This window comes from Nicotiana sylvestris, chromosome 7, assembly GCF_000393655.2.
Source record: "Nicotiana sylvestris chromosome 7, ASM39365v2, whole genome shotgun sequence".
NCBI lineage: Eukaryota > Viridiplantae > Streptophyta > Magnoliopsida > Solanales > Solanaceae > Nicotiana > Nicotiana sylvestris.
The window spans coordinates 150401588-150409560 of record NC_091063.1 but is presented as its reverse complement, the minus strand read 5'-3'; the positions used below and the strand labels follow the sequence as shown (position 1 = coordinate 150409560).

Here is a 7973-nt window from a genome sequence, read left to right as displayed (position 1 = left end):
ACCAGCCTTTTATATATTCTTGATAGTCAACTCTTTACAAGGTGTTTTTCCACAAAGGCTCCAATCCCCTTTTTATTTCCTCTCTCTTCCTATTTATAAGGGATAACCCATAAAATCTTAGAAAAGTACAATTTGGGGATATATTCAACAGAATATTCTTATTCATAATAACAGGAACATTCTAACAATTGTAGTTGTTGCTCTCTACTCGACCTCGACACTGGTCTCTCCCTTCGAGCGACTCCTCGCCACTAGACCATACTTGGTTTCGACCTCGGCCTCAGCTCGTCCGTCTGCATTCGCTAAGTTAGACCTAATTTTGACCCATACAGATATATTACATTCTATATTACAACTTATACGATACGCACATTAACATTTCTTCATAGAAAAGGCTTTTGCTTGCGACTGATGCTATAATAGAAATAGAGGACAACATCATGAACATCATTAAATTGGATTTTCAGTGACTAGTTAATCCATGTGCTAAGCAAATTATGCATTAAGATATGTGGAGGCAGAATCAAAATTTGAAGTTTAAGAATATTCCTAGCTATATCGTACATTAATAATCGGACCAACGTTCTAAGTTCGTAGCTAAATAATTTATACATTAAGTGAATTGTATACATATATAATACAAATACGATAGAAACATGTTACTGGATTCACATATACCCATAGCGAATACTATCGATCAGACCCGAAGATATACACCTTTCCTATCATAACTTGATTCCCAACAAACGAGAAGACATCTCTTCTGTCAATATCAGTTATCAACTTGCGATAACTAAAGTAGTTAAATGTAGTTAGTTTTTAAATAATCAAAATATTTATATCACATGAAAAGTCAAAGTTCTACGGATTGAGGTCCTTTGTACCTTAAGGAAATCCAAATTAATGGTTTGCGTCGTAGTTTATTGTTTTGAAAAATTATTAAAATATCGAGTTGATGTTCAAAGGGCATTGACTTTGTATATGCAAGTTCTCTTGGGATCTAAAATCACATGCAATCGAATGATTTTATTGTTTTAAAGGAATAAATTCATAATTAATTAATTTTGTGGGCTTTTTGTATTTACGTACTTTGTGAGCAATGCTCCCTATTAAGTAATCTTCATTCATCATTAGATCGAATTAGATAAGGTGCATATTGCCCATTCAATCATAATCTAGAGTCCAATTAAAGTTTCTTGCTACAAGTTGCTACTCCAATTAATTAAACTTAAAATATCATTTATTGACTTGACGTAAAGTTTAATTTCTGTCAATTAGAAAAATTAAAGTTTTTTGCTAAACCTGCATTGATCACCTTTTCATTTTCCTTCTATACCTCGAATTTATTGAATTTCTTCATTCATGCTTCTGTTACGAATGACTAATAATGCCCTAATTTTCTATTTAGAACTGCTTAATAATAAATGCACAATTTAGAATAATGTCCAGTTATAAAATAAAGCATAAAATAACAACCTTGTTCATATGAATTAACCTTACATATCGGAAAGATATGATAAGTAATATAAAATCTTATCCATAAAAAATTGATAGAAAAAGCAAAAACTAATTAAAGAGATATCTGATCATAACATGGGCGGAGTATTCAACTTGTGGATAATTAATAGCTATAGGAAAATTAATATAAAAACAACATTTTAGACATCTTGTGCCTGACATCTTATTGAATGCACCCACCACGACTAATTATTTCATTCAAAACTCTTGCCAATCATAGAAAAAAATAATATTCTTAAGTCAATCGTAAGAACATTCCTTAAAGAACATGTTTTATTAATTTAAGTTGGTATATATACAATTAATTAGCGTTAATGTGTTTACTAAGCAAAGATTGTACTCGGGCTTCCACTTGTTACGTACCATTTCTTAATTTGCAAGGTTAAGGACTGCTAATTACTTTGCTTTTTTTTTTTTCAGAATAAAATGTTGTACATACATTTTAACTAGAGTTAGACTTATAACTAATTTTTATAGAGTTTAACTTCTATACGCTGACAATATAAAAGACTATTATACTAAGAGATAATTATTGGCAAATTAAACCATCTATAAAAGAACAAGATGCAACTCGAAAAACTCCTAAAATTTGTTTTTTAAGTTTGTCAAAAACTTTGAAAAAAATCAAGGTTTTGAAAGAAAGGTAATATTATGAAAGGAAAACAATTTCAAAATTTTGAAAAAATCATTGATCAAAAAGGATTTCACTCCATGATCGTGCCAAACGCCACCTTATCACTTATTAATATTCGATAATATATTTCTTAGTTTTTATTACCAAACCTAGTAATTCAGAATAAGACAAGATTATTTTTTTGAGGTCAGGGTGATTTTTTTTTTGGGGGGGGGGGGGGGGTATTAATAATTTCAAGTAAAGAAGGAAACAAAGTTGCATGGTAATAACAGGAAAAATTGAATTATCAGCATGTGAATAAACCTCCCAAAAAGGAGACAGGAAATTGCACAAATATGAAAATTAAATGAACCATATATCTTGTAAAGCATTTCATTTTCAAATAGTAACTATCACTTATGGATTTTTCACATTAATTTTCCAGAAATGTTGTCCATGTTTATGTGAACATAACGAACACAGAACATGAAGGTGGGGTCTAGAAATAGAGATAGATTGATTGAGAAATGGATAATATTATTGATATTAGATATTGTTTCCATCTAGTATTTAGGTTGAATTGTCACCATCTTATTCATCCAATTTTGTATATGTTTTATAAGCTATTTGAAGCAAACCATTTCTAACTAAAGATCCACACTTACTTTAGAAGAAAATGAAATAGGAACAGTGTGCTGGTCGTAATAGATCGACTTTTATGCTAGTTTATGCTCCAGCATGAAAGTTCTATTCAGGGAAGAATAACGTACTATAGTATTCATGTTTTATCGGATCCTACTTTGGCGCTAACTATTATTATCACACAAAGGTACAAAGACAAGAATTCAATATGTATTGTTTGCTTGTCAATTTTTCCCGTCAAGTTCTTATTTGATCTGCCGCTATGATATAAACCAATATTCTTCTATTTTGGGATTAACCGTCTCAGTGGTGATTGGTGAACATATCATTCAATTTTGAGACTGAAAGGTTAGTACAATTGCTCTATTCTGTTATCTTTTTTGGGGTAAAAGGTTTATAGATGTCATTTGAGGGAAGGAAAAAAATTGTCAAAAGCGAGTGAAATTACGAGTGAAATTAGAAGCTTTCTGCATTTTTGCTAAAGTATGGTCTCCTCGGATTAGGTTAATGGAGAATGAGAACCGTGTATTTAGTGTGAATTGATCCCTCTTTCATTAGTCAAATAACTCGACATTTAACCAAGTGCGCTATTATATATATTGTCACCCCTACCCCGGTCTATCAGAAAAAATAAAATTAAAATAAGTGCACCATTCAATATTTTTAGAGCGTAAGGGTTAGCAAATTAATAATATTAGATTAGAAAATATATAAATAAAATACCTAGTTTAACAAATGTGCCCCTGCCATTTGATTGATATATGGTGTTTCACAAAATAATTAGGTTTCCATATGAAGAGCTACTTAGACTTATGCGACAGCTAGTGGAAAGAGACTCTATAAGTTTGAACATAAAGTCATGTAATATGATGATTCCGTGACATGCATAAGAATCCTAGCTAAAATTTTCACTCATGCAAGGTGTAGGTAATAGTTATTGTACTTTAATTTAGGGATTTTTACATCGGAGGACTTTCTAAACAAGTTAATAATATAAATAACATTACTTTAAAATATTTTAAAAGTAACAATTTAAATAACAATTCGAGCAAGTTTAATAAATGCTTAAATTTAATAGAAAGCAACTTAAAATTTAGATTCCTAATTGTTTAGGGACCAATATCCCCCTTTTTTCTCTCCTTGAACCTATTTTCTATTCCCTTACTTTCAAGTTTCAACCTAGCCATTTTCCATTCTACATTTTCTTTTTTTGGCTTCATTACCTTAATTCGTTGCTGCTAAAGAAAACTAGGGATGCTTTTTTTCTTCTAAAATGTTCAAGGCCATTACTAAGGTCTTTCTCCTCCATTAACACACACACATTCATTTTCATCACACTTTGCTTTGCATTAAATCAATTACTATTCCTTCTTTTTCTTTAGCGCAACTTTATTTGGGTTCAAGAAATTATCAAGACCATTCAAATTTATACTCTATTAAATACCATCATTATATTGTGTATAATATTTATATATAATGTAGTACACTACTATAGAATCGTGTATATATTTATTTCATGTATATATCTAATTATCTACTATTGTTAACATTAATACATAATTTACATATACAATGGTTGAAGAATTCATTATATGAGACACCTTAGGTGAATCTCACATCGGCAAAACATGGGAGAGGTGCTGGATGTTTGACCAAAAAGTGTCAAGTTTTTTGTTAAACTAATTAATAATGAAATAGAGAGTGAATCCTAGTTAAACATAATAAATTCTAGATCTAATGTTGGAGAACACCAGCGGTATGGACAGTGTTTGAGAATAATGAATGTCGGTTACGAGCTCAATGATTATCAATGAATGTTATAATAAGAACATACAATAAATGTAGACAATGACAATAAATGTAATAAGAAAAAATTTATAGCCTAAATATCATATGACTTGGACGAATCTTCCACTTGGCAGGACCATGGAAGGATGGAAAATGAGGAAGGATAAGGAATCTTTAGACCTTACAAACGTAGATTGAATAACATATGTTGAGCAGTATCATCAGTGAACAAGACAACTTTTATATATATTCTTTATAGTCAACCCTTTACAATGTACTCTTATCAAAAAGTGAAGATCCCCCTTTGTTCTCTATCTCTTCCTATTTATAAGGGATATCCCTAAGAAACCCTAAAAAGTACAACATAAGGAATATCCAAAGGAATATTCCTTATGTCTATTTTTAAGCCTATCCTACATTTGCTTCTTTTCTGCATTTACTCGACCTTGGCTATAACCCTTCTGAAGACGGCTCCTCGCTATTGTGTCGTGGTCAACCCCGTCCTCGACCCTGTTTATCTGCAGTTATCAAACCACCCAAATTAAGACCAATACAATTAGTCCGTCCGCTTGTTGAGGTCATGATCTTACACATCCTCAATGAGTGGATCTGGCATGCAACCGTTAAGAAGAAATTTGGCCATGTTGATTGAATCGAATCAGCCAAGGTCGACGAAACAACGTGGCCGGCGGGGTTGCGGTTGGCGTGGCCAACACGGGATGACGTCATGGACACGTGCGTCATCATTACGCGTCTTCCCAATATAGTGTTTGTGCTTCTGTCGCTCCAATTTTGGTGCCATAGATGGTATTTTGCTTCGATTCTGGTGTCACTCAACCCTATAAATAGATTGGGGAGTTCATTTTCGAAAGTTTTCATCACTTCTCATTTCGCATGCGTGTTGTCCCTCTTTAACCTTCTTCTCTGATCTCTGCTTTCGATCTCTTGCAACCTATTTGATTCCAGTTCTTGACTTCTTTTCCAGTTGATATCTCCTTCTTTAGGCTTTGTTGCATTCGTTTTACTACGTAATTATGTCAAAATTCCCTCATATTCATGATGAAGTTTCAGATGCCACTCCATTATCGGTGGCCCTTCCTCCTGGCGGTGAGGAATACATGGTTGAAGAGGAGGAAAGCTTCCCCACTGTGGAGGAAGTGGTCCCCAAGAACCATATGATCAGACAAGACTTCCCAAAGTAACCAGATCCCGCTCCTGCTCAGAAGCTTTATGAGACGGGACCGCCTCAAATAGCCGACATTCGATCGAAATATCACATTCCTCCTCACGTTGAAATTATTCCGGCCGAGGGCGACATCGTAGAGGTTCACCGACTAGGATATTGTGCCTTCTACGTTTATCCGTTCTTAATCGGTTATTCTCTTTATCTCCCCCCATTAGGGGAGGAGTTTTTCCGATTTTACAACGTTTGCCCGGTGCAGCTCTCCCCTTATTTGTACAAGGTTTTTCTGATGCTGGCAAAGTACGCCTAGTTGGTTGGCTGTGAGGTCAACGTTCGCCACCTGCTACATCTATTCTCGCCCAACTTTTATAGAGGTACATTGATACACATACGGCATCGTGGGAACAAAGGGTTGGTGGCCTGGATGGATGATAAGATGAACTGACGGTTCTAGCATAAATACTTCTTCATCAAGACTGAGCACCTAGTGGCGGACCCGATCGGGTTCCCCCAGCAATGGAATTATAATCATAAGTATCTTTGCCGTATGCTCATTGTTTTCCTTTATTCTTTAATTTTCGACTTACTCGCGGCTTCCTTGCTTTCAGCTTCTCCCATCTTCAATATTGCAGATTAGGTGGCTCGCGTGTTACCCCACACCATGGGAATTCGAGACGGGGCATCCTTTCACAAACGTTTTGGGCCCAAGACCCCATCCAGTAAGTGTTATTTCTACCCTTTGACTTATTGTCGTTTACCATCGCTTTTTGATACGACCTCCATTTGGTGCCAGGTCGGCAAATTTCTAAAAAGGCGAAGGCTCTAGTGCCCGCATTTCACCAAGCTATCACATCGGCTGGAATGCAATTTTCCTTAGTTGAGTCCGCTCGAGGAGGTCAGACTCAAGTTCCGCCACCGAGGGACTCCACCCCTCAAACTGTTGCTGTGCAGGATGAGATCTCTTCCCAGTCCATCCATCATCTTGTAGACGAGCCATTTAATGAAGAGGAGACATCGTCGAGGAAAAGAAGAAGGGTGGAAACTGAGAAGGCCATTGCTGATGTCGAGCCGAAAAAATTTATTGCTTTGGAAGCAGAATCTGCGCTTACACCAGACGTAGAGGCCATTTCTACGGTAGGTGCCGTTATGGAGAGGAGACCCTCTGGGGTTGAGGGGGTTCGTGATAGTAGAGTGCTTACACGGACCGCAGAAGGTGGCTCATCATCAGCAACCGGGGTAAGTAGAGTGGTCCCCGCGGGGGATGACGACTCTGGCTTGGACGTCGACCCTAAAGAGGTACAGGCCTTCCTGGAGAACAATACTCGCGTGGAGATAAGGATGGAGGATCCTAACCGACACATAATGATTCTCGTGGACTACGACCTTTTGTCCAACTCAGAATGGGCAGTGCCAGCCGTTGCTCCCCTATGCACGGCTTCTGAGAACAAGGCGCTACAGGCGATGAACGATGCAGATCTGTCGTTGGTATATTCGGCATGGCTCTACGAGTAAGTGCTTTTCTATGCTAGGATTTGTTTCGTATGTGTAATTTGCTTACACTGACTCCTCTCTTTTTGCATATTAGACTCTTATCATAGGGATCGAGCGTGATCGGCGGGAGGAGCGGATGACGACTATTTTTAAGAAGATGACCCCCAAGTACAAGGAGTATCGTACTAAGCACCGAACACTGGCTGACTTCCTCCGCCAAGGGAGGGGGACGATGAGCTTATGAGGGCCATCAGTAGGTGCAACGAGCTTGAGGCAGCGTTAAAGGACAAAGAGGATGAGCTCGAGGTGAGTAAGGGGTTGATGGCTGAGAACGCCGACCTTCAGACGCAGGTGGCATCCTTAACGACTGAACTCGGGCAGAGCGATTCGAGGGCTGTCGATTTGAGGGGTGAGCTGAGTGCCAAGGTCGAAGAATTGAATCAGGCCAAAAAAGACAGAATGACCGCTATGGTTGAAGAGGCAGCCCTAGAAGACGCCCTTCGTATTTGCAGGTCCGAGCGGGTTAATAAGGTAGAGACATCGGTGCTTGAGGTGGTGAGGTTGGAAGAATGGATCCCGTGCTCTTTTCCTTATTTTTTGCTATGAGGGGAAGCCCCTGATTTTTCGGTTTGTATATGTTTGATATTGGTTGAGTCGAGCATAGATTGGCTTGAGGTCAAGGTTTGATGAGTTCAAAAATCAAATAATTCGAGCGAGGTCGAAAATCAAATAATTTGA

General features: G+C 37.0%; 1 long non-coding RNA gene across 1 annotated transcript in view; it reads left to right on the top strand.

Moving 5' to 3' along the window:
• Positions 1–2780: 2780 nt before the first annotated feature.
• The window catches only part of LOC138872638 (uncharacterized), a 34221-nt gene continuing 29028 nt past the window's right edge, over positions 2781–7973 (top strand). Inside the window, exon 1 of the long non-coding RNA XR_011401116.1 lies at positions 2781–3121. This is a non-coding gene — a long non-coding RNA (uncharacterized lncRNA). The remainder of the gene's footprint in view (positions 3122–7973) is intronic.